The sequence below is a fragment of the Ictidomys tridecemlineatus genome, chromosome 13 (assembly GCF_052094955.1).
Source record: "Ictidomys tridecemlineatus isolate mIctTri1 chromosome 13, mIctTri1.hap1, whole genome shotgun sequence".
Classification (NCBI taxonomy): domain Eukaryota; kingdom Metazoa; phylum Chordata; class Mammalia; order Rodentia; family Sciuridae; genus Ictidomys; species Ictidomys tridecemlineatus.
In genome coordinates, this window is record NC_135489.1 from 61,146,024 (window position 1) to 61,173,568 (window position 27,545).

Consider the following 27,545-nt stretch of genomic DNA (forward strand, 5'->3'; position numbering starts at 1 on the left):
CGGTAGTGTGGTTGCCTAGCATGTGTATGGCCCGGGTTTGATCTTCAGCACCACATACAAACAAAGATGTGTCCACCGAAAACTAAAAATAAATAAATAAATATTAAAAAATTCTCTCTCTCTCTCAAAAAAAAAAAAAAAAGAAAGAAAAGAAAACATGTTTATTTATGGGGCTGTGGTTTTGGCTCAGGGGTAGAGCACTTGCCTAGCATGTGCAAGGCACTGGGTTTGATTATTTGTACCACATAAAAATGAATAAGTAAAATAAAGGTAGAAAAAGTATTGTATCTGCTAAAAAAAATCACATGTTTATCTAGAGTTCAGCTTTTGTTGTTGGTGTTTCTATAAGTAACCTTGAGAACTTTAGACTGACAATGGTTAATTGGTTGAATTAACTACATTTCACTTTCATGTTAAAATGATATATTTTTATATAATAACAAAATTCTACAATTTCTTGTGGCAAAGGACAAGAATTACTAAGTATTTTTTTTTAGTTTTATTGATTTTATTTTTTTACATACACAATTGTGGAATGCATTACAATTTTTATTACACATATAGAGTACATTTTTTCATCTTTGTTTATAGAGTATATTCACGCCAAGTCATGCATTTACACATACATGTACTTTGTTTTTTTGGTATTACAATTCTTATTATATACCACATTTTTCATATATCTATTTACATATAAAGTATGTTGACACTCAATTCGAGTCTTCATACATGTACTTTGGATAATGATGTCCATCATATTCCACCATCCTTGCTAATCCTCTGTCCACTGCCTTTCCCTCCCACCTGTCTTCCCTATCTAGAATTCATCTAATCCTCCCATGCTCCCCCTCCCTACCCCACTATGAGTCAGCCTCCTTATATCAGAGAAAACATTCAGCATCTGTTTTTTGGGGGATTGGCTAACCTAAGTAATTGTGCTGGGAAGAAAAGTGAAGTGTATAAAAATTTTTTTTCTAAGTATTTAGTACAAAGGATTCTAGAAGAATTTAAAAACATCCACTGAGAAAACATACATCCCCTTAGACAAGAACATCACTTGACTTAGGACCTCAAACTAGAACATGCATAGAGGATGGGAGCAGGAAGGTGAAAGGGGGCCTGGGCCAGGAGCAGCTGAGAGCCTGGAAAGGGCTCAAGAGTAATGCAGTCACCTCAGAGGGCCTCCAAGAGACCAAATTTGAAACAACTTGAGAATCAAAAAGAACATCAAAGTAAAACACACACACACACACACACACACACACACACACACACACACACACACACACACAGGACTCCTGATGTAAAGAATTCCAAGGAGGCCAGCTATCTGGCCCCAAGGGTACGTAAAGCTAAGTTCCAGCAAAACAGTGCTGGTGAAGTGTCACGACATCCTGTGACAGACCAGCAGGTTTCTGAGGCTCTGCCAACCCCCAAAACGAGTGAGCACCAGGTCCAGTTGCTCCTGAACTTTGCTGGTGACCATGGGGAAGAAGCTGGTCCCAAGTGCTGTGGAGATAATGGGATAGTGAAAAGGGAGGCCAGCAAACCCAGCAAGGCCAGAGCACCAATGACAAAGGAGAAATGGGAACATGGTGTAGAAACAAAAGCATGTACAATTTCTGGTCTAGCAAACTTCCTTCAGAAGGTGTAAATAGGAAAGAAGTTAAGGAGCACTGGAGAAACAACTTGAAACAGAAAAGCTACTGCAGTGAGGAAGCCAGTACCCATAGTCCCTGGTATCCCAGGACTCTGCCATCTCCCGTATTTCCTCTGTGGGCCAAACAGATCAGTAGGCCTACAGTCATGGAGTCAGGAGAAGGGCAGACTTGGAGGGACCATGGATGACCTCAGGGGCCTGAGATCAACCTGTCAACAAGGAATCTCAGACCCTCCATCTGAGACCCTGAGCAATCCTCCTGACCCCATAGCACAGGCTCTTCAAAAATTGTCTCAAGTCTAAAGAAAAGGGTTATGGTTTTGCAAGAAAAAGGATCATGGATAATAAATGACAGTCCTGGATCCTATTTTTGTACTTGCTATTAACTTCAAGCCATAGTCCTGGGAAGATAATTTATTACTTCCCTGCACATCACCATCTCAATTTTAATAATCTTGAATGGCAACCCTGGCTGTGGTTTATGACATGCTGGAAAACATCCTACAAGAACATTTTAAAAAAAGTTTTCTATTATAAAAATGTTAAGCACACAAAAGCAGAGAAAGGAAGCCAACCATCTCCATGACTACCATTCAGGTGGCTAACCCCTGTGACCAGCATCCAGGTGGCCAATAAACACCCTAGGACCACCACCTGCATGGTCAACATCCAGGTCTGTTTTGGGCTCTTGGAGCAAAAACACAGGTCTGCCCTCCTCAGAGGTAAGAAAGAAACACCTGGTGTGCTCCTTCCCCTGGGACGGTATAACAGGCCCCTGCGCTGCCTGCTGCTCACAGTACCTGAAGGTGCCGGCCTCCTGGAGTGCATCCTGGTTTGCAGCCTCTCGCCCCACCCACTCCTTCAGACTGCAAAGCTGGTTCTCTTCCTGCTTCTTTAGAAGGTCAGAAAGGCACATCTTGGATATCCACAAGAACGAGGCTATGAAAAGGCAGAAGGGACATAATTTGGTCTACCTGTGGGCAGAAAGTTGGAGGCTCTGCTGTGCTGCTTGACCAGTTCCCCCACAGAGGAAAGCCACAAATCTTTTGGCTAAGCCAACTCTAGAGCAGAATTCAAGAGATGTCGTTAGATTCCCACTATGCCAGCTGCATCTGCCAAGCCACAGAAACCCAGAAGGGCATCTTGCCACACTCAGCCACCTAATCCCCACTGCTCAGGAAGCCTCCTGGAGTAGGATGAGAAGCAGGGACTTGACTCATACCACTGCACACACTGTCCTCGTTCAAGAGGCTGAGGAGGACAGGGACTCTCCTCATGTTGCATGTGCAACTCTCCTGGTCCCTGAGCATCCTCATGGCACTTTGCACACAGCTCCTCAGAAATCTGGTGGTGTCCAGGACCTGTGCTTGCCAAGGGAGACAGCACATCATCTGCTGCTGCCATGTCCATGGTGGGTAAAAGCTACATTACACATAAGAGAAGATGGCTTCATGTCCACATGCAGAAAGTAACAGTGGCCAGTCCCCATGGTGAAGCTGACCTACTGACCTCCCCTGGCTGGGCCTGTGTGCTGCCCAACCCCCAGACTACCACTGGTAAGGTGGTGGCTAACAACAGGGATTTGGCCAGTGGTCAAGGGAAGGGGCAGAACTAACTAGGAGCCTTCATAAAGAAGGGAATGGCATATCTTGTTCTGATAAATCCCTCACATTTCCAGCATAAAGAGAAGGCAGGGCTCAGCCTGACACTGGCACAGCTGCCTGGGCTCCTCCAGCTCAGCCACCTGCAGCCAATGGGGAGCAGAGGACTGGAATTCACATCACTGCCTTCGGGACCATGGCCTCCTGTTCCATCTCCTAGGGACCTTCCTCTTCAAATTCTACTTCAGCCATCTCCCCTGACTTGCTGGTCTCTGCCTTCATCCCCTCTTCCTGGTTGTCATTTGCTACAAGTATAGGAAACACAATTATGTCACCACTTTGAGAAACAAGGGGTGGGTAGCACCAGGTCTGTGCTTAATCTGGACCTCGCCAGGGTTTCCTGTCCCAAGTTTCAGTGGCAGCTCCAGTCAAGAGGACATCTTTCATCCAGATCAGCAGAAAATCCACTGATCAGGTGCCCCCACAGCCTGGGCTGAGGGCTGGCACATGACCCACAGCACACTAGCTGATATACTGGGTTCTGCTCCTTGACCTTCCCATGGCCCTGGTGATCTTGACTGTGAGCCAGGCAATTTAGTGCCATATCCTGAGTTCCTGCTGAGGGTAGGTGCTGAGATTCAAAGGTGATTTAAGTGTGGCAGCCCTGACTCCAGCCCCATAGGAGGCTGCCTAACTCGGCACCTTCCACCTGCCTCTGTGCCCATACCTCCCCAGACTGCCACCTTCCAACTCATGCTCAGAGCTGTCTCCTGGCATAAACAGCTGGCTGATGGTGACACTCTGCAGCTTAGTCACATCAGAGGACATGACTGTGGATCTCTGCAGGTCATCAACATGCACAGACTGACACAGCCCTGTGAAGAACAAAGCTACCAAGTCTTCTCAAGTCTTTTCTGCTTTCTTCTTGTCAGTCATGAGCAGGAACATACCTCTGTCCAGATGTTTAATCACACTACTGTCATAGGGATATCGGTACCTCACAGTCTATGCCCCTGAATATACCAAAACCCATCGGACCCACTATATCACATCAGCACGCTCACCATCAATGTGGATGTTAAGGCTGATTAACTGGTGTGCAAAGGCTACATGGATCCTGACTACGGTTCTTTCCACACATCTTACCATACTTACTGTACCATAATAAGAAAGTTCTTTGAGATGCTAACAGGTTGACTTTCCATCTGTGAAATTATTAAACTTATTTCCCTCTTTTCAGAATTCCAATTTTATTACATAATCCAGCTGGTTACCATTCCACAGAAAAAGAGTTGGACTGATGTGAAGATAGCATTTCCCTGAGGAACAGGCTCAAGAAGACAGCACTAGGGCTGGTGTGCAAGGGGAAGATCTCTTGAGTTATTTGTACAATTAATAGTGGGAGCAGGAGCACATCCTGTGCACTCCTGAGGCAGGCCATGCCAAGCTGACACAGCAGCCAATCCCAGGCTGTGAATGGTGAACTTAGGTGAGAAGCCCAGAGACAGTTGGGGTTGGTGACTGACCTAGACATGGGCAGTGGGGAACCCCGAGAAGCAGCCCAGACATACTTAAAGATGATCACTCATCTTTTGGCCCTACCTCCATGGAATCCCACATAGGATGCTCCACTTCCCATCTGGGACAGTTTTGTGATGAAATAGACGAAGACACAGTCCTGAGTTTCTTGTATTTTGTTGATTTCATTGTTAGCACAATACCTATTGAAAACAGAAATAAAAACAAAGCAAGCAACTGAGAAAAAGCCAATGCATGAAATGGATGTCCACATAATTCCAGAGGCCACCACATTAATTGTGAGAGGAGGAGGGTAGCTTCCTATTGGCAGGCTCACTTTCTACCTCTCACTGCTTACCAGAATCACTACTATAGTGGCACCTCCTCTTCCACGGAAAATCTTAATTAAGCTTCTCCAGAAATCCTCACCATAATTGATCCTAAGCTATCAGCAAAAAAATTTGTGCAAAAGGGTTCAATGTAGTTAAGCTTCCTATATCCTGTTACTCTATCTTACAATAACTAAAATTGGCTTGAAGCAGATCAACACTAAGCACCCCTTTACTAGTTTTTCACAACATTATGGGCTATCTAGTGTGATAAACAAGCCCAGCTTGGAGATGCTCAGATGCACCACAACATCTGGTGGGGCACAGTCCAACAGGATCCAGCTTGGCTTCCTCAGACACCTTGTGGTACAGCTCCTCCATCAGCTCCTTGTGGCCCTGCCTCTCCACGGCCTACAACACCACAGAGGCACAGGCATCAGTGTGGTAGCCAATGAAGACGTCAGCAGGGCTGTACTTGTGCCCAGTAGGAACTGATAGGCCTTCACGTCAGTGAACTCTTCTGCCCACCATGAGAGCTCCTGCACAATGCTCTTCTGCCACCCCTGCAGCACCAGGTAGTATTTTTCCAGCTGGTTAATGAGTGGCACAGGGAACTGCTCATACACCACATTTTTCTCCTTGATAACAATCAGGCAGAAGTTCGGATGGATCCAACACTTGACGAAATGGGTGCTGAGCCCAAGGTCTACATACTTCTGGCCCCCGAGGTAGACATAGTACTGGTTGAGCACATTGTACAGACTCTCATAGAGGTGCTTCAGGTGCAGCAGCACCACCATCTTGAAGGTCTCCATGCAAATCTTCACCCAGTTGATGTTTCTGCAGATCTGGGTGTACTCCTGGTCCAGTGGAAAACTGGAACCAAAGGTGATCTCAGGCTGCTGGTCCTCACTGAAGAATGACTGCTGCAGGATCTGCAGGGTCTTGTAGTTTTTGGTCAGTATGAGCAAGTAGCTGGATTCAGCTTCATCCATCTCCCCTACTGCTACCCTCTTCATACCCCTGCAATTGTTGTCCTTGATGAGCTCCAGGGTCCTGAATTCTCCTATGCACCTGGCCTCAGGTAAACTTACCATGAACATGTCCAAAGTGGGGATGTCATCTTTGCCACTGAAATTCCAAAGGACTGCACACACAATATTCTGAAATGAAGGCTTATTGTTAGATGCTCTGGCACTGGCAAAGACCATCTTGATGAGGCTATAATAGTCACAAAGCCCAAAGAATTTCTTGTTCTGTCTGTGACACACCATTTCATAGGCTTCAGCGAAGGGAGAAAAGTACTCTTGGACCCTGTCCTGTACCAGGCTGTCTGAAGAGTAGATCCCTCTGGTACTTTCTATGAGCTCCTTCTCACTGGGGCTGCCATGGGACAAAAAGATGCCCCTGTTCATCTTGGCAGGGTTAAGAGCCCAGTTGGAAATACCTATGAAGCTGACTATTTTGTGGGGGGCAGGATCATCTTCAATGCACCTGTCTTACAGCAATGGGTGCAGAGCCTTCAGGGGCATTTTGGGGGAATCTTCTGCCAAGCCAGCCTCATCCAACACCACCACAGACATGTACTGCTGCAGGTCCTTCCCCTGCTGAAAGTGAGCACACTGCTTGAAGGTGTTTATGATGCCCTGTGGGGTGCAGTGGGGGCTACACTGGAATGACACCAGGTGGACCTGCTTCAGGCTGTGGAAGAGAGCAAAGTGTGCAGCCTGGCCCTGCATTGCATCTGCCACGATGGTCTTGGCAAGAGATTTGGAGCTGCCAGGCTTTCCCACCAATCAATGCAAATGATCATCATGAAGACATTCTCCTTCAGAGCCAAGTTCCTGGTTATGGTTTTCCTCAGAGGCATCCCACTCAGGAAAAGATCCTGTGCATGTGTGATCTCATCCAGGATGACCCTGCTGTCATCATATGGTTCTGGAAAATACCTGCAAATGGTTCTGTGGTAGGACTCCTTCTCCTTTAGGGAGTCATGGTAATAGCACCAGGGACCAGAGGACAGGGTCTCTCCTGAAGTTAGTTTTGCTGACACTGTTATCATAGAGCAAGGTGCTCAGCTTCACCAAGAGCATCTCACTTCAGTCAAGAAACCATGTGAACACCTTCACACAGCGCTCCACATCCTGGAGGCTGACAAAATTGCACTCACTTACAGTGTTCCTCATGAACCTCTGAGAGGCAGAGAGCACTTCCATGATCACACAAGTATCATTCTTGCGGGTCCTGACATGGTCCACCAGTCTCTGCACAATCTGCTGGATGTAGAGTTTTTAAGCAGTGTCATTCAGCTGCTTGAAGTCCCACACTAGAGGAATCAGGCTCGGAGGCAGAGTGTAAACATGGTACACCAGCTGCCTGAGGGGAATGGAGCCCAGCCTGTCTGCTGTTTCCTCTGCACTGACCCTGTACCCCAAACCAGCTGACTCCAAACAGCAGATGGTCTCCTGGGAGTGCTTCTTGTAAGGGTTGCAGGCAGCTATGATGTGCAAGCCTGAGTCCTCCTCTAGGGGCTGGCCATCCACGGTCTGGTCACACAAGACTTCCTTAATACAGCTTATGGCTTCTGTTGTGTTGGCTTCATCAAAGAACAAGATGGTGTCCAACTGGTGTTGGTCTTTATTATATAAGGCAGTTTTCTCAGCCTCCAAGACTTTGGAGTGGATCATGGCTGTGGTTGTTCCTCCATGAACCTTGACCAACTTCATAGTTTCAGCCTGGGCACTAGCATGCCACAGATCACTACAGAATTTAATGAGCCTGGTTTTCCCACAGCCAGTTTCTCCCATGATGGTAAATGGGATCCCACTTTGGAACTGCATCTCAATGGCCAGAATCTTGATCATGTTGTCTGTTGTAAGCTCATATGTTTCATCAGGATCAAGGCTCTGAGGAATTCCTAGTGGCTAGCAGAGTCTCAAGATTTTCTCATGTCTGGGCAGGTTATCAAAGTCAACATTGAAGGGCACCCCCTGAAGCAACAGCCCTCTGTACAGTTCTTCTGTCATGATATCTTTCTTGATTATCTTCCTATTGAGATGGTTGATGGCATCAACACTGCCATTCTCATTGGGCTAAAGATGGAAGCCTATGGATGTCATGGTCTTGCGGTCCCCACTGAAGAACACATATGGGTGAGGCTCTGACTCCCACCTCCTTTGGAGAGTGAAGGGGGTGAGCTTTTCCTCATCAACACTATCTATGGTGACTGTATGCTTCCCTGGGCTCTGATGAGAAGTTGAGTGTTGATGTGGCAAAGTTTCTTGCCATGAAAATCATGAAGGTGACCATGAAGTTTTGAAGCCCCAGAGAGTGTCTCCAGTACATGCTGGATTACAGAATGGAGAGGCCTCACAGTCCTTGAACTGACAGTTGAAGAACAGAGCAAAAATCTGGAGTTCTGACCAGGAGGGGTTGATAATCCCACAATATATGAGGAGCTGCTGAATGTGCTCCCCTGGGTTGCCTTTATCACAGCCTTCTTGGTATTGAAATGTGTCCAGGTTTTGTTTTTGATAGAATCAGTTTAAATATTGGTAAGGTCTTTGGAAAGTGGCACTGCAGAACTCTCTCTCGTCCATTCCAGGCTCTATGAAGCTCCTCTCGGGGCTCAGCTCCATGGCTATCACTTCCTTGGGAGGTTTGCAAGCAACTTTGGGGAAGATGTTAAGAAAACTGAACTGGGGGGCATGTGGATTCTGCAAAGGAGAGACATAAATAGAAGTTAGAATTTGATTTCCTGGAAGATGCCTGTGTGTGTTAACACCCCACGGTCTACTATTCATAGACTTTTATGAAAACAGTCACTTGAATGCACTTGGCTTTTTGAAGTCTCTTGTTTATAGAGGCTAGCATCTGCATGGTTAGGGTATTACAGAAGCTCAACTACGGCAGCTGCATTATAACCCAGGAAGCCATTTCTAATCCTGTGGCTCCATCTCTCTACTAAGCATGAACACGCATATAATAATAGAACTACCACCAGCTAATGCGTTTTCATGTGTGAAGTCTCCCTGCCATCTTCACTGGCAATGAGGGAGACTGGCCATCAACAGAAGACTCTCCCACACTCAGCATGGCTGGGACTCAATCCAAATACACAGCACTGATCTGTTGGATCCAGACAAATCCAAGATGCTACTAATCAACATGAGAACATTCTCATCCCAGACATCATTAAGATATAAGTCCAAGCATGCATTTCATATACTCACTGCTCCTCTAAGGCAAAAGTGGGAAACAACTAAGTTGTGTCACCCCAGGCCACAGAATCAAAGGGGTGCCATGACCACCTGAAAATGCCCTGTGTGCATACCAGCTTTGAAGACCTCTTTGGCAGTACTTAATTTCCTTCTGAAATTTCAATGATACATAAGTGGCATGGGTTCCGAAGCCATATTTTCCCACTTATATCCATTAGGTATTGTAAAATGAGGAGTTTGAAAAGAAAGACCCAAGTTCCAGTTTGTACCTAAAGACAGAGAAGCATGGATTTGAAACCATTTGCCAACCATTCCTCCCAACCCCCAGGACCCTCCTTCTTCTACCAGATCCCAACACAGACCCTGTCTTGAGAGAAGGAGGGTCCTGGGGGTTGGGAGGACCCTGTCTACTTTCTTGAGAAAAGAGTACTGACAACAGGTTGGCGTAGAAGGGAGAAATAGGTGGGGCCCTAGAAATTATGCCTTCTGATGTGGCCATTTGGTTGCCATATGGGAACTTACCGAGGCAGTTACATCAAAGTGGAATATCATAGGTATGTTCTGATACTGAGCATCCTAGAAAGACAGGTAGGAGCCCAGGTTACAGCCCTCATCCACCTGAGCATTAGTCAACCGAAAAATCTTTAAAGGCACTTTTTCACTGTTTCACTTCTTTTTCAGATTTTTATGCACTCTCTTCATGTAGAGAGATTTCCCAGTAATGTTAAAATGAGGAAATTAGATTCCAAGCCTATGGACCAAGAGGAACAGAATTCAGAAAGATTAAAAGTGGTGGTGCATGCCTGTAATCCCAGCAGCTTGGATGGCTGAGGCAGGAGGATCACAAGTTCAAGGCCAACCTCAGCAACTTAGTGAGGCCCTAAACAACTTAGCAAGACCATGTCTCAAAACAAAAAATAAAAAAGGATAGGGATATGGCTCAGTGATAGGGAACCCCTGGGATAAATCCCCAGTTTAAAAAAAAAGTTACTTCTGTGTAGAAGTCAAAACTGATGCAATGAAACATCAGATTAGAGCACAACTCCATCATGAAGCCACAGTCCTCACCCATTCAGATTCCTGGCATTCTCCGTGATGAGAGCAGTGGAAGTGTAATAAAATAAAAGCAGAGGTGTGTCCCTTGGAAGGAGCGGAGGCCAGGTTTTGTTCTGACAGAGCAGAGTGCTGCTCATGGGATGAAGTCAACAGAATGGAAGTCACCACCGTTTTCCAAGGAAACATGACAGTGACTGAAGGGAGGGTGCAAAGGTGGTGAAGGCGATCCCCCACTCACTGTCTTGACAGAGTCACAGTGAAGATGAATGCTGGCAAAGCTGTGATAGTTGGTGGGAAACCCAAACCATGAGACCCTTTTTTATATAATTGTGACTTTTCATTTTTATTTTATGTTTCTGACAGGAGGCATGAGTACGTTAAATGTCAAACAAATTAAATTTCAGATGGCTAGAACATAACAGGTAGTTCATGCCTTGAAGGCTGTTGTACTACCCCTCAGCATATCAAGGACAAAGTAGAAGGCTGTTCTTCTATCTCAGTACATTGAGGACAAATCTGATAATGGACAACAATCATTTTCTGAAAGGTCATGAGAATTTTAGGCACCACATTGATTATATCACCTAGAATCCAAGACCATATTTCCGGCCTCTTAGAAAACCTAATTATTATGCTTATTTTACAAAGCCCACCATATGTACCCTCATTCTTGATTGAGGAAAGTTATATTATACACTTAGGAAAATAAAAACATATAAAGATATATTCTTCTCTTTTTATAAACTCTTTTTTACTTTACATAAGGATTATGATGAGCATAGTTAATATTGGTGGAAAGTGGACTAATGTTTAGAACTTACTTTCTATTGAGAAAAATTATAAAGATATGAGAACTAGTGCACCTTGACTGAGAAACAGAGAAACTCTTTGAGAAAGAAGCTCAAACAGTTTTATGAGAATAAATTTAGGAATTAATTAAAGTAGCTTTATAAGATATATTTTTAGAATAATGTTAGAAATATTATCCTATTTAGATTTTTGGTTTAGAAATTCTTAAGTTCTTAGTTGTATGGGTTTCTGATATGTTTTAAGAATAATTTATAAATTTTAGGATATTTTAAGTATAAGATTTAAGGGGACTTTTTAGATGGGGATTTTAGATTAGAAATAAAGTAAAGGTGTACTTTAAACTTAAAGGTTAATGATAGGTTAGGAAACTTAGAGTCTGGTTACGTAGTTTGGCATTAGTTAATAAGAAAATAGCATATCTTGGGGAAAATAGTAAATCTTGGGAAAATCTGAAAAATTTAAATTAGTGATGCATTTTATTAATGATTCTGTACTCTTAATAATTAAATAACTAAAGGTCATATCCTGGAAAAATGTAAATTAATGTTACATTTTTTGTACCCCCTAATTATGGTTAAGGAAATGTCATGTCTTGGCAAAGTTTTAAATTGTATAATCAATGACGTATTCTGAATTTCTAATGATGAGAAAAATTGTAATAAAAGATGATCCAGAGAAAGCTGCAACAGAGCTCTCTCTCTCTGGAGTTTGCTCCAATGGAACGACTCCTGTCTCATCTTTTCGCCGATGCCACTCATCCTTCAGGACTCCCTGGACCCCGCTAGGGCAGGACTCCAGCACAAAGGCACTTTTCTCCTGGAGTCAGAGCAGATACACCTCCTCTGCTCATATCAACATGTCCCAGAGGAGGTAAAGGGAGTTTTATACAAGAAAAAAGTGACCTACAGAGAAGTCCATGCAGGTGGAGGAGCAGGGCTCCCAGGAACTGCAACCTGGGTGAAAAGGGAGCTCCCTTCTAGGGGAAGCACTGACTGCAGGGATTCAGACCCTCCTGAGACTCACTTTTCCACCTGCAGAGGGTGTCATCTGAGGTGCCCACTGCTACAGAGGCAGGGGTCACTGGGAAGCCCTCAAAGACTGCCCGCCCATCCCCATGCTCTTATTACCAAGTCCTGCTCTCTTCAAAGCTATGATTCCCATACACATCCAGTCTCTGAACATAGCTACCACTGACAGGGTCTGTGCTGGGACCTGGCAGTGATGTGCCAGGTAAGCCTGGATGGCTTGGAGGGGTGCCTAGGGGATGAGGTGGACTTTGTGCTGGCTGAAGGCTGAGGACAGACTAGTAACAGCTGGTAATCCTCTCAGGGTCACTGTGTGTACAGGCTGCAGAAAAGGGCCTCTGCCTGTCAGGTCACCTCGTAGCTCAGCTGATCTGCGAACAGCAGGCTGTAGACCTTGTGCCCCTTGGAAACCGGGGCCAGGCAGCAGTGCAAGAGCAGGGCCACCTCCTCAAATGTGGTTCCTGAGGTGCAGAGTAGCACCTCACTGAAGGGAGGCAGGGGCTGGCCCGTGGCCTGCATGTAGATGAGAGTAACCAACATCTACATGCAGCACCTCAGAGTGGCCACACATGACCAGGTTGGGCTGGCCAGCCTGTGGCCCTCAGGGAGAGACTGCTCCACAGGAGGCCTGCCCATCCTGGCCAAGTGAGCCAGACATTGGTCCAGGACCTCCAGGCCCAGGCAGCCAGGAGGAAAGAGATTCATCCTTTCCAGGGACTGTTCCATGATGGCCCTCAGCTTGGTCACCAGGCTGATCTCAGCAGATTACAATGGTGGTAATTTTTCTATCACTGTCTTCACATAGTGTCTGGTGGCCTCCTTGAACTTCTTGGTGGCCCTTAACATGTCAACTGGGTTGCAGTTGTCTTTGATGAAGGACAGCATCATGAGGGCATCTTCGCTGGGACTCTGCTTCCTGAGCTCGGTGCTCAGAAGGATCAGCTGCTCGGCCCTGTAGAAGTTGAGGTAGAAGTGCTCCCTGCACTTCCTGCTTACTAGCTCCTTCCAGTCAGCCAGGAAGTGCTCCATCTGCCTGCAGAGGGCTTTCAGGAGCTGGGTGATGTCCCCACTCTCTGTCAGCTGGCTTACCAACTCCAAGTGGAAGTCCATGCAGATGGAGATGCTGTTTCTGGGGCAGCAGTAGACCTCAGCAGTCCAGGTCTGGAACAGCATGTTTCCCGTAGAGTACAGGTTCAGGAAGGCTTGCACGAGCCGCTGCACATGGCAGAATAACTGGGGGAAACAGGGGCCTAAGGCAGATGTCACAGTAAACTACTGAAGAAGGATATGCCAATTAGGTGGTAAATTTCAGATCAGAACCAGGTTCTAATTCAAGGTCTTGGGTTCATTTTTTCCCACTGGGTCACTGAGAAACACGATCAGCCTAAGGAGTGGGCTCCCTTCTTTGGGAAGTGATCAGTGGCAGATAGGAATGTCGACTGTGGGCTGAACTGTGCTCAATGGTAAAAAACTTGCTTCTTATGTGTCAGGCCCTGGCTCTATGCCCAGCACTGGGGGAAAAATGTCAATTGTGAAATGCATATAAATTGTAAGGAAGAAACATATAACACAAGAGAGAGACTATTACATAAACCAACAACCTGTATCAACAATTATTTCAGGTTTTTTTGGTACTGGGGGTTGAAACCAGTCATACCATTGAGCTATGTCCCCGGCCCTTTTTATTTTGAGATAGGATCTCACTAAGTTGCTGAGGCTTGCCTCTAGCTTGCAATCTTTCTGCCTTAGTCTCCTGACTTGATGGTGTTACAGGCATGTGCTACCACACCTGGCTTGATTACTTTAATTTTGATTAAGAGTGCCCATTAGAATCTTGAGGTGTTTGACTTTGCCAGTTTACAGAGTAAATAAAGACATTGGTGCTTCTTCCTAAGAGCTATCTACTTGGTCATTTCCTGCTAACTGCAGCTGATTAACCACCAGTAGTGACAGATCCTTCTGATGCTCTTAAGGAGGAGCTTGTGCCTCTAGGCCCTGTCCCACCTCAGATGTGGCTCCAGGCAAGGTGCACCCTGCAAACCCACCAGCTCCACTCTCTGGAGCTACTGTCTACCAGAGGCCAATCCCTGCCTGTTCCCCTTTGCAGGTAGCAGGGCAGTGAGCATGCCCAGCCTGAGGCAACAGGGGCACCTGCTCACCTCAGAGAACCTCTCTACTTCCATACTCTTGTGGTCTTTCTTGCCAGACATCAGCATCAGCTTGTTTAAAAGATTCTTCAGCTCTTCCAAAGTGTAGGAGAAATCTGGCTCCAGGCCACTGTGACCCCCAGGGAGGATCAGGCACAGGATGGCATCTGGGGAGATCTGGGAGGCACAACATTCTTAGAGGCCATTTTCTGGTGGCTGAAACCCTGACTCTGCAGCAGGCCAGTGCGTGCCACCAACACCGCATCTGGAACCTGGATGCCCTGATCTCACATATGCCTCTGCTGTTGATCACTGTGGCCAGGGACAGGGATGAGAACTTGATAGACCCATGGCTTTTCTTCACTGTCTTCAGCCACTCCAAGTTCCTGGCAGAATCTCGCTGTTGGGACAAAAGCAGAGAATATGGGCCAGGGTTCAAATGACTGTCTTCCTCGCTTGCTGGGCAAACTCCACCCACCCTCCTCCAGGGCTCCAGGTGAAGCTGCTCACCCAGTTCCTGCAGCTATTTCAGGTGCCTCTGCCTGGTCCCTCAGGACCCTGGCCACTCAGTGTGGCTATGCTGATACCCAGTTTTTAGTTGACACTTAGAGTGCATGTAACCTGCACTTCTGAATAATTAGGTGGATGGCAACAGGCCATACTACCAGATGGGATGTCACCATCCTGCTGAGTTCCCAGAACATAGGCCCTCTGAGAAGAAATGGTTGACTGAGCAGGAGCCCTAAGTTCTTAACGTCCTGCCATGGTCTCTGAGCATGACCAGAAGAACTTAGAAAAAAGTAAAAAAGAATGTGAGCTTCTAGCAGGAAAAACTGCAAACTGCATACTCTGTCCATCTCCCCACCCTCCAACCACAGGCAGGACCAACCATCTTGAGGTCAGTGCAGGACATCTCTGCTTTTTGGGCAAGTTATGTAGTGTAAGTTAACTCAGACCCCTGTATAGGCAGTTTACTTAAATGTTTATTTTTTTCTGATAAAAATTAATCAATATCAATTGTGAAAAATATTCAAAAATAACAAAATGAAAGGACAATTACTACTATTCAGAGAAAACCACTGTACACCCTTTCACACACTTCCTACTGTGCTCTTTCCACACTTGTCCTGTAGAGTGGAGACTGCTCTTGACATGCAGTTCTGTAGCTCCCTTCCAAACCAAGATGAAGAAAGCATTTCCATATATTAAAAAAGCTGATTTTAAGCATCAGTTTAAATGGTTGCCTACCTGCCTCTATGCCTGTGCGCCTTCAAAGTACATCCACTCCCCAGGGCTGCAAGACCACCACCTCTTAGAGCATGGAACAAAACTCACCAGCTTACTGGGCTGATGGGGGTCATTTTGCAGAGCCTTCCAGAGTTCTTTCAGTAGTTCCATGAACTTGCTGAAGCCTGCCTTCTTGTCTGGCTTATACAGCAGAGACACGTAGTCCTGCACAGCATCATGGAAGCAGGCCACTGATCCACATCAATGTTGTTCTCTCTTGCTGAGATGGAGGCCAGATCCACAAATACCTGGAGCTCAGTGATGCCTGGGGCAGAGAGCGAGTAAGCACAGGACCACTCCACGATGCTGCACAACTCATACCCTGGGAACAATCCCTAGTGAGGCCATCAATAGACATTAGGTAAACATCTAGGGCCTGTTCCACTTCCTGCTTTAAGTTAGGACTCCAGGACACCTTTTCTTTTGCAGGATATGATGACACCACTGACCAACATCTAACTTTTACCAAACAATGTTCCAGGCACTGTACTAGGCTCACATGGACCTTATTTCCTTTAATCCACAAACATCATCACTTAAACCAAAACAGGTTCAGTTGGTTAATAAGAATATTTGACAATTATTTAAAAACACTCAGATAATTTTCCTGGGGTTAACTGCTAATCAAAGAATGTATATCAAAACAGACTCAGGAGTACAAGGTGGAAGCAGCACAACTCTGGATGAGAGCTGGAGCCACTGCAGTCTCAGTGCCAGCAGGAGGTGGCCCTCCAGGCCTCTCTGGTGTGTGAGTGCTGCCTCTGCTCCACCTCCTTGGACTTTCTTTCTCACTTCTCCTCCCCTGCTCTATCTAATCTGCACAACCACTTAGGCTTCCCAGCCCTAGGCTGGGAGAGAAATGCATAACTTCCACAAGAATACTGCAGTAATGCCCCTTTGTGGGCAAGAGCCTCTGGCAGAATGAGCTAGAAGGAGCAAAAGGAGTTAGGATGGTTATGAAAACAATGCTGGCATCCACAAATGGAGAGAGAAGCAAAGGAAACAGTTTTAACCAGAATCCTGAAGAGCAGCCCTGATGCAAACTCCACTGCTGGCCTGGAAGCAGACACTACCCTCCACCTAACCCATGCATGTGATTGAGGAGGGATGTCCTTGAGTTAAAGAACCACACTTGGCAAACACGTGAAGCTGAGATCCCCCATACCTCCTAGTGCCTCATGCAGCCAGCTTACCAGCACCTTCTGCAGGACCAGCTTCTCCAGATACTGGTGGCAGGGCTCACTGATGTCCTGCAGCAGCTTCTTGGGCTGGATGAGCTGTGGGCTGATCTGGTCTAGTTTCGCAAGGTGGGAGGCCTCAAATCATCAATCTGAAAGATGAAGCTCTGCTGTGGGCTGCACAAGCCATGCCTGCCCTCCCATGTGCCTGGACCAGCAGCTGCTATGGACATAGCATAACATGCTCTTGCACCAAGGATAGCATAAACTCCATGGCCCTCCTTGCTGGGCTGCAGTAGCTAGTGTCCCTATTACCTAAGTAGTCATGAGGAAGCCTTTAAGGGCTTTGAAACCTGTTCTGTACAGCAGCCCCACCAAGTCCATGTTGTTGGTTTCTCTGTTTGCTGGAGTTACTCACCAAAAGATGTACCAAAAGGATTGTTTAGGTATGGACAATTACACACTGTGTGCTAAATTTTAAGCATGATCACATTTGTCTCTACTGAAACATGGGTCTCACATACCTTACAAGCCTGAGGCTGGGCTGGGGTTGTGGCTCAGTGGCAGAGTACTTGCCTAGTATGTGTGAGGCATTGGGTTTGATCCTCAGTACCACAAACAAAAAATAAACAAATAAAATAAAGGCATGCTGTCCATCTACAACAACAAGAAGAAGGAAAAAAAAGGCAAAAAAAAAAAAAAAGAAACGTGAGGCTAAGAAACAGGAAAAAGAGACTCACTCTTGAGATAGAATAGGAACAATGTACCATTTGGCATTTCCACTGGAACTAGGAGAGGTACCTGGGCAGCTGACAAAATATTTCCTTTTGTGCTTTTCTAACCAAAAGAGATGAGATTCCTCTGGAAAGGGGATGGTTTCTCTACCCTGAATTTTTGGTTCTCATATTGACCCAAGAAAACTAACTTACTAAGGAACAGTCACACTATCTCAAGCAAAAGTAAAAACATAGGCCATGAAATGTTCCAGCCTCAGTGCAGTACTGATGAGAGCCCATGAAGGGGCTACCACACCATCCTTCCCAGAAGCCCTGGGGCTTCCAAACACTCTGAGGTAGGCCTCTACCACATAGGAGTCCCCAGCATATAATTTACAAATTTTATTGAAGTGTAAAGAATACTGAAATCACTGTCAATCAAAAATTCTTTTTGATCTACAAGATGACCTTGGTCAAGCTGATTGCCTGGTGCAGGCTATGGTACTCCTTGATCTGCTCAACATGCTCAGAGGTCCAGCCCCTCTGAGACTGGGGGTCTAAATCATGCATGATCTGGAGGTCTAAAGTCAGATCATTGTATTTATCTACAAAGTCCTTGAAGATGACATTGATTTCTATAATAGTAACCTCTCCTGACTTCAGATTCTAATACAGTTTCATGAACCTCTGGTAACTAGGTGAGTACAGGTACTCATAGGCTATAAGCACAAGGGTTCACCTTTCAGATTCCCCTTTGGGATCACTCAATGACTCTGTAGCTTCCCAGAAGATCTGGAAGATGTGGCTGTCCATCAGTGAGTCTACCCTTCCAGCCATTTCCTGGACCTCGGGGCCCAGGTTATAGTGCATTATCTGCTTGCAGGCCAAGGACACTGACTGGCTCACCCTCATGGCTTTATTTAGTCTTTTGTGGTTCAGGTCTTCTGAGTGTCTTACTTCAATCTCTCCAAAATCCACTTTGGAAACCATTAGGAAACATGGAAGTTAAACTGCTAGTCATAAGTAGCATCTTATTTTATTTTCCCAGTATTTCTAATCATTTCCTTAATAAAACATAAGTGAACACCATTGTTGGGATTTTTGTTTCAGTAAAAATTCATCTCAGAGCTCAAGATGGCGGTCCAGAGGGAGATAGCATTCTGTGTTGCTCTGTGATCCAGATCTCACCTAGTCAGAATACTGCATCTCTGAGAGTGTTAGAGGACCACTATACAGCTGCTCTCCGCAGAAAACACCAGCTCTAGACCCCACGCAAGACTCTGGGCCTCAGTATTAGAATAGGATACTCATCATTTGGGCAGGACCCAAAGCCCGAAGTTCTAGCCCATGCAAGGCTCAGTGAGCGCCTTAGCAGAATCACCTATCAACATATCTGCAGATCACCAAGACACAGCTCTGCTCTCACTCAGGTCTCTCAGCTGCTACCTACTCACAGCACAATGTCTTTGCCTGGCTCCCCCCCCCCACCTCACCAGACATCCGGGCGCTGAAAGCAGACCGCTGCCATCCTGGCTCAACATTCTCACCATATTAGGTGGGGGCAGTTCCAAGATTGAATCTCCAGTGGCCAGGAGAAGTCTTGGAACCCTACAAGAGGACTACAAACTTACAGGATAAAAACAATAACAATCTAGACCCATAGAGCTGGAAAGGAAGACAAAGGAGCAACATGAAAAGACAAGGGAAGAAAGTGCCCCAAACAAATGAGGACACCACATCATTAGAATCATTGGCAGCCACAGCAGAAAAATGACACAGAAGGAGTTTCCGATGTACAAGGTAAAAATGTTCTGTGAACTCTATGAAGGTATAATACAGCAAATACAAGCAGTGAAAGGTCACTTTGACAAGGAGCTACATAAACAAATATAGGAAACAAAAGATCACCTCAATGGGGACATAGAGTTTTCAAAAAAGAAAACAACCCAAACAGAAATCCTTGAAATGAAAGAAACAATAAAACATATTAAAAGCTCAAATGAAAGAATCACCAACAGAGTAGACCACTTAGGATATACAACATCAGACAATGAAGACAAAATATAGACCACACAGTGATAAAGGTAAGAAACCATGAACAGGCCATTAAAGAAATATTGGATAGCATAAAAAGACCAAATTTAAGAGTTATTGAAATAGAGGTCCAAACCGAAGGAATGAGCAATCTATTCAATGAAATAATATCAGAAATAATATCAGAAAACTTTCTAGACATAAACAATGAAATGGAAATTCAAATCCAAGAAGCCTACAGGACGCTGAATGTACAAAATCCCAACAGATCCACATCAAGGAACATTATAATGAAAATGCCCAACATACAGAATGAGGAGAGAATTTTAAAAGCCACAAGAGAAAGGAATCAAATTACATATAGGGGAAAACCAATTAGGATAATGGCAGATTTTTCAACACACACCCTGAAAGGTAGAAGATCCTGGAACAATATAATAACAAGCTCTGAAAGAAAATGGGTGCCAACCAAGAATCTTGTATCCATCAAAATTAAGCTTTAGATTTGAAGATGAAATAAAAATATTGCATGATAAACAAAAGCTAAAAGAATTTATACCTAAAAAACTGACACTACAAACCATCCTTGGCAAAATATTCCATGAAGAAGAAACAAAAACAACAATGAAAATCACCAGAGAGAGGTAGGACCCTAAAGAAAAACCAATCAAAGAAGAAAATCAAGTCAAGTTAAATAACAAAAATAAACAAACATGGCTAGGAATACAAAAATAAACAAATATGTCTCAGTAGTAGCTCTTGATGTTAATGACTTAAACTCACTGATCAAAAGATATAGGCTAGCAGACTGGATTAAAAAACAGACTCAAGAATATGCTGCCTCCAGGACACTCATCTGATAGGAAAAGACAGACACAGACTGAAGGTGAAGGGTTGCGAGAAATCATACCACTCACATGGACTGCGAAAGCAAGCAGGAGTTTCCATTCTCATATCAAATAAAGTAGACTTCAAGCCAAAGTTAATCAAAAGGGATAAATATGGACATTACATACTGCTCAAGGGAACTATACACCAACAAGACATAATAATCATAATTATATATGCCCCAAACAATGGTGTGGCTATGTTCATCAAACAAATTCTTTTCAAGTTCAAGAGTCAAATTGATCACAACACAATAATCTTGGGCAACTTTAACACACCTCTCTCACCACTGGATATATCTTGCAAACAAAAGTTGATTAAAAAATCTACAGAACTCAATAATACTATCAATAACTTAGACTTAACTGACGTATATAGAATATTTCAATCTGCATTAAGTGGATACACTTTCTTCTCAGCAGCACACGGATCCTTCTCTAAAATAGACCATATACTATGCCACAAAGCAACTCTTAGCAAATACAAAAAAGTAGAGATACTACCATGCATTTTATCAGACCATAATGGAATGAAGTTGGAAATCAATGACAAAATAAAAAATAAAAATTACTCCAATACCTGGAGACTAAACAATATGCTACTGAATAAACAATGAGTTGCAGAAGACATCAAAGATGAGATTAAAATATTCTTAGAGGTAAATGAGAACACAGACACAACATATCAAAATCTTTGGGACACTATGGAAGTTCTAAGAGGAAATTTAATTGCATGTAGTTCATTCCTTAAAAGAAGAAAAAGTCAATAAATAAATTACCTCACTTTATATCTCAAAGCCCTAGAAAAAGAAGAACAAATCAGCAGCAAAAGCAGTAGAAGGCAAGAAATAATTAAAATCATAGCTGCAATCAATGAAATCGAAACAAAAGAAACAATTGAAAAAAATCGACAAAACTAAAAGTCGGTTCTTTGAAAAAATAAATAAAATTGAAAGACCCTTAGCTATGCTAATGAAGAGAAGGAGAAAGAGAATTCAAATTACCAGCATACGTGATGAAAAAGGTAATATCACAACTGTCATCACAGAAATACAGAGGATAATTAGAAATTATTTTGAAAACTTATACTCCAGTAAATTAGAAGTTATTGAAGGCATCAACAAATTTCTTAACTCATAGGACTTTTTCAGATTAAATCAGGAAAATATACACAATTTAAATGGACCAATATCAAGTGATGATAGAAGATGCCATCAGAAGCCTACCAACCAAGAAAAGCCTAGGACTGGACAGATATACACCCAAATTCTACAAGATATTTAAAGAAGAACTCATACCAACACTCTTCAACTTATTTCAGAAAATAAAAAAAGAGAAAGCACTTCCAAACTCATTCTATGAGGCCAATATCAGCCTGATCCCAAAACCAGGCAAAGACACATCAAAGAAAGAAAACTTTTAAAAAAAACTCTAATGAACATAGCTGTAATAGTTCTCAATAAAATTCTGACAAATCAAATACAAAAACATATCAAAAAGATTGTGCACCATGATCAAGTAGGTTTCACCTTGGTATGCAAGGTTGGTTCAACATAAGGAAATCAATAAACGTAATTCATCACATCAATAGACTTAAAGATAAGAATCATATGATCATCTCAATAGACGCAGAAAAAGCATTTGACAAAATACAGCACCCTTTCATTTTCAAAACACTAGAAAACCTAGAAATAACAGGAACATATCTCAATATAGCAAAGTTTATCTATGCTAAGCTCCAGGCCAACATCATTCTAAATGGAGAGAAATTGAAGGCATTCTCTCTACATCTTGGGAGCAAATTTTTACCCCTCACACATCAGATAGAGCACTAATCACTAAGATATATAGAGAACTCAAAAAGCTAGACACCAAAAACCAAATAACCCAATCAATAAATGGGCCAAAGAACTGAAGAGACACTTCTCTGAAGATGATGTACAATCAACCAACAAATATATGAAAAAAAAATGTTCATCACTTCTAGCAATTAGAGAAATGCAAATCAAAACCACTCTGAGATTTCATTTCACTCCAGTCAGAATGGCAGCAATTATGCATACAGACAACAATAAATGTTGGCAAGGATGTGGGGAAAAAGGTACACTCAAACCTTGCTGGTGGGACTACAAATTGGTGCAGCCAATATGAAAAGCAGTATGGAGATTTCTTGGAAAATTTGGAATGGAACCACCATTTGACCCAGCTATCCCTCTCCACGGTCTATACCCAAAGGACTTAAAAACAGTATACTACAGGGACACAGCCACATCAATGTTTATAGCAGCACAATTCACAATAGCTAAATTGTGGAACCAACCTAGTTGCCCTTTAATATAAGAATGGGTAAAACAATTGTGGCATACACAATGGAATATTACTCAGCAATAAAAGAGAATAAAATTATGGCATTTGAGTAAATGGATAAAGTTAGAGAAGATAATGCTAAGTAAAATGAGCCAATTCCAAAAAACCAAATGCTGAATATTTTCTGTGATATAAGAAGGCTGATTTATAGTGGGATAGGGAGAGGGAGCATGGGAGGAATAGAAGAACTCTAGATAGGGCCGAGGGGTTGGAGGGGAAGGGAGGGGGCATGGGGTAATTAATGATTGTTGAATGTGATTATCATTATTATCCAAGGTATGAAGACATGAATTGGTGTGAGTATACTATGTATAGAACCAGAGATATGAAAAATTGTGTTCTATGTGTACAATAAGAATTGTGATGCATTCTGCTGTCATGTATTAAAAAATAAAAGCAATTAAAATGGATATAAAAATCACTGAGGTTATGAACATAAAAAAAGAATTCATCCTTCCTCTCCTCCACCCTGCTGTAGAATCATTCTTCTGTTTTCATGATAAAGAACAGACTGTAAGCTCTTGTGTGGAGAGAACAATTGGAAATACACATCCATTCTGCTCCCTCCCAAATCCCACTTAGAAATTGTTCAACTTAAAGTGTATCAAAGACTTAGGCACCTAATAGAAGAAAAAATAGGCCCAAATCTTCACTATGTCAACCTAGGATTCGATTTCCTTAATAAGACTCCTAAAGCACAAGAAGTGAAATTAAGTATCAATGAGTGGGATGGATTCAAATTGAAAAGCTTCTTCTTGGCAAAGGAAACAATTAATAACATGAAGAGAGAGCCTGCAGATTGGGAGAAAATCTTAACCACATTCACCCCCCAAAAAGCATTAATCTCTAGAATATACATAAAGAACTCAAAAAACACCAAAAAAATCCCCAAATAACCCAAACAATAAATGGGCTAAGGAAATGAACAGACACTTTACAGAAGAAGAAATATAACTAATCAACAAATATATAAAAAAGTGTTCATCATCTGTAGCAAGTAGAGAAATATAAACCAAAATTACTCTAAGATTTCACCTCACTCCCGTAAGAATGGCAATCATCAAGAATACAGGCAACAATAAATGTTGGTAAGAATGTTGTGAAAAAGGTACACTCATACATTGCTGGTGGGACTGTAAATTGTGTAACCACTATGGAAAGTAGTATGGAGATTCCTCAGAAAACTGGGAATGGAACTATCATTTGACCCATCTATCCCACTCCTAAGTTTATACCCAAAGGACTTAAATTGGCATAGTATAGTGATGTAGCCACATCAATGTTTATAGCAACTCAATTCACAATAGCTAGACTATGGAACCAACTTAGGTGTGCCTCAATAGATGAATGGATAAATAAAATGTGCTATATATACTCATGGTATATTACTCAGCTTTAAAGAAGAGTGAAATTATGGCATTTGCCAATAAATGGTTGGAGTTGGGGAATACCACGTTAAGCGAAAAAAGCCAATCCTACAAAACCAAAGGCTGAATGTTTTCTTTATTATGTGGATGTTAATTTACAATAAGGTAGGGGTTGGTGGGGGGTGTGGGGCATTAGGGAAGAATAGCATTACCTTAGATTAGGTGGAGGGCAGTGATGAGATTGGAAGGGGAGGGGAGGGGAGGGGAAATATAGTAGAATGAAACAGACATTATTACTGTATTTATATATGTGACTACATGACCAATATGATTCTGCAACATGTACATTCAGAAAAATGAAATTATATCCCACCTATGTATGATAAATCAAAGTGCATAAATGCATTCTAGTGTCATGTATAACTAATTAAAACAAAATTTAAAAAAAAGATCATAACTAGTAGGAATGAGGAGAATAGAAAAGGAACCTGATAGCAACGTAAGCTGGGAAGTGGAAAGACGGCCACACCAGTGGCAAATGACACTTGGGGCTTGAGAACACAGACCTTGAGGCCATAGCAGATGTGACTCAGCCAGGCCTAGCACATAAGGACACTAGCTGCTAGGGTCACCCTAGACCTTGAGGCAGATAGGGGAACAGGAAGTGGGTCCAAAGTCTGTTTAAGAAACAGTTGGTGGGAGTCCACCCCCACCATGGAGGCAGAAGGGGGCTGCCCTCCACCTGGCAAGGGGCAAGAAGGACCACCTGTAGGGCTCTCAGGCCTGGAGGCTACTTCTAGACACACACCTGTCTTGGGCAGCTACAGAGGGCAGGGAGTATTCAATCTAAGGACCAAGAGGACTACACAGCCACCATGACAGGAAAGCAGGAGTAAAAGTAGGGACTCACCCTCCTCCTCTCCCTCTTGGCTCCAGAAACCTGGCAGCAGGCAGGAGCTGCAAATGTGACCAGCCCATAACAGAAGCCCTCAAGCACCAGTTTAATTCAAGGGCAGCCAAAGAGGCCCATGGACCTTGGCCCAGAAGCATTCAGCCTGTCAATTCACTTGTGAGAACTGTCTTCATACACACAGATAAACAAAAATCTCCAACTAGAATAGGAAAAGCTTTAAAGTGGGAAACAGATACAAAAGGAAAACAGCCAAAGGAAAACAACAGGGCTTGTGTAGCTCAGTGACTGGGTGTTTACCTGGCAAGCACGGAAGCCTAGGCTTGGGCTGGGATTGTAGCTCACTGGTAGAGTGCTTGCCTAGCACATGTGAGAGACTGGGTTTGATCTTCAGCCCCACATAAAAATAAACAAAATAAAGATATTGTGTCCATGTATAACTAAAAAATATTTAAAGGGGGGGGAGAAAAGGAAAGCCTAGGTTCCATCCCCAGCATACTAAAAACAAAAGAAAGAAAGAAAAACAAGCCAACAGGATGAAACGGGAGCCTATGCAAGGAAAAGAAACAAGAAAACCTTTAAAAATACCAATAATCTCTGAAAGAAAACATACTGTAATCTCGAACCATGAGAACAGCATAGTATATAAATGAATCTTCAAGGAAAAGGGGAGTGCCTTTAAATTTAATATATGTGAGAGCTGAAATGAAAACTTCAATGCCCAGGCTGCAGGAGAAGGCTGAGGAGAAGGCTCAGAAAGCAAAGCCCAAGCAGGAGAGATGTTACAGGAATCAGACAACCATGCCAGGAGGCCCAGCAGCTGCTGATGTGAACCCTGTAAGAGGGAAAGCACAATGAACCAACTCAGGAGAATGCCCGAGAGCTCTTAGATCTTCAGCTGAGAAAGATCTGCCAGTGCCCAGTTCTGGAGACAGAAAAGAGATCAACAGCCAGGCACAATTTATGACAACTTCAGGACACCAGGGCCAGAGAGCTCTCAAGAGCATCCACAGAAAGACAATAAGCCTCATACAGAGGAGCTTGTAAAGTAGTGAAGCTGCATCTGATCCTAATGCAGTACTCAACAGTACTCTGGAGGAAATTCTGCCCTTAGTCCAATGACTAACCTATAGCAGGGGCATAGTTCTGTATCTGGCTTCCTGTGTCCCCATCCCAGAAAGCAGCAGATGGCACCCTCTATTGAACAGGAGTCAAGCTCAGGCCAGGGACGCGGGACTTGTCCTACCAGCCCAGAGGCCAGGGGAGGTTGAGGACCACCTCCCCTCCAGGAATGAGCTCCCTGTCCTGGGAGACCCTTCAGAGACATCCACTCAGACAGTGGAAAAAGGAAATAACAAGACAAAAAATGCAATTTCACCAGCTACAGAAACTCTGTGCCAGGACCGTGGAGTAGCCGTGGTCCACCACATGGCTCGCCTGTGAATTCTGTGTTCACGCCATGGCGAAGGCCTGACCCTGAAGAATGTGGCAGTAACTCAGGACACCACTGGGAGTGACAGGGCACAAAGCAGCTTTGTGTGCTGGGCACAGACTGGACAGAAATCTACACCTCCCCCCATGGAAAGGACCCTGACACTAGGAAATCAGGAACATCGACATGTGTGGAGGCACACCAACAAGAACATACAAAGTGATTGAAAACTTGGCTAAGAATGTTTTTTAAAAGCTTCTTTCCACAAAGTAAGGCCCCACTATTTGTGGTGAAAAACCAGCCTCTATCTCAGAGCAAAGCCTGTCCAAGGAAGGGACATGCCTTTGTCCTTGAAAAAACCCAAAGAGCACTCCTAGGCACATTCCCACACTGCTAAGTTACTTATCTACAAATAACAGGAGAGATCTGCTGCGCCAGGTGTCCCTGACTCAGTCAGGGTAGGTAGGGATCCATAGCAGCCCCCTAGCAGCTACCAATCAGCATCAGACAGGGAAATACCTGGGATGCCAGATAACCCTCCCAGCAGTTTATGGTGGTTGATAACAAGTTGGGAAACCATGTAGTTCAGTACTTGTACACCCCTCTTGGCTTAAACCAATCAGTTCAAATGAATACCCCTTTTGTACTCACCAATCACCCCTACCCAACTTGTTCCCGCCAATGAATGTGCTAATCATGTTTTAGAGTTGTTATTTGATTTTCCCTCAGTGTGTGATGATTTGCTATGATATATGTGAAGTCCCTGCCCTCTCCAAAGAATGTATAAAACTGCTGCAAACCCTGGGCTCGGGGCCTCTCAGCATCACCAGTTGCTGTGTGTGTGCATGGAGGACCGAGCTAGCTCGCAATAAAAACCTCTTTGCTGCTTACATCGATCTTGGGTCTCTGGTGGTCTTTGGGGGTCCCAAATTCGAGCATAACAGTGGCCCATTTCCATTCCCACAACACCTCTCGGAGGGTGCCCAGTGTGACTGCGGGAG

General features: G+C 43.9%; 1 pseudogene across 1 annotated transcript; it reads right to left on the minus strand.

Annotated features, from left to right (window-relative positions):
- Positions 1-493: 493 nt before the first annotated feature.
- Positions 494-27,545, minus strand: LOC101978259 (E3 ubiquitin-protein ligase RNF213-like; annotated as a pseudogene). Its single transcript, XR_013429719.1, has 10 exons — positions 17,945-27,545; positions 16,819-16,969; positions 15,702-15,918; positions 14,647-14,766; positions 14,379-14,582; positions 12,324-13,452; positions 9,851-10,046; positions 9,442-9,597; positions 4,864-8,824; positions 494-2,599 (listed from the first exon to the last, which is right to left on the minus strand). The product of XR_013429719.1 is annotated as an E3 ubiquitin-protein ligase RNF213-like (transcript).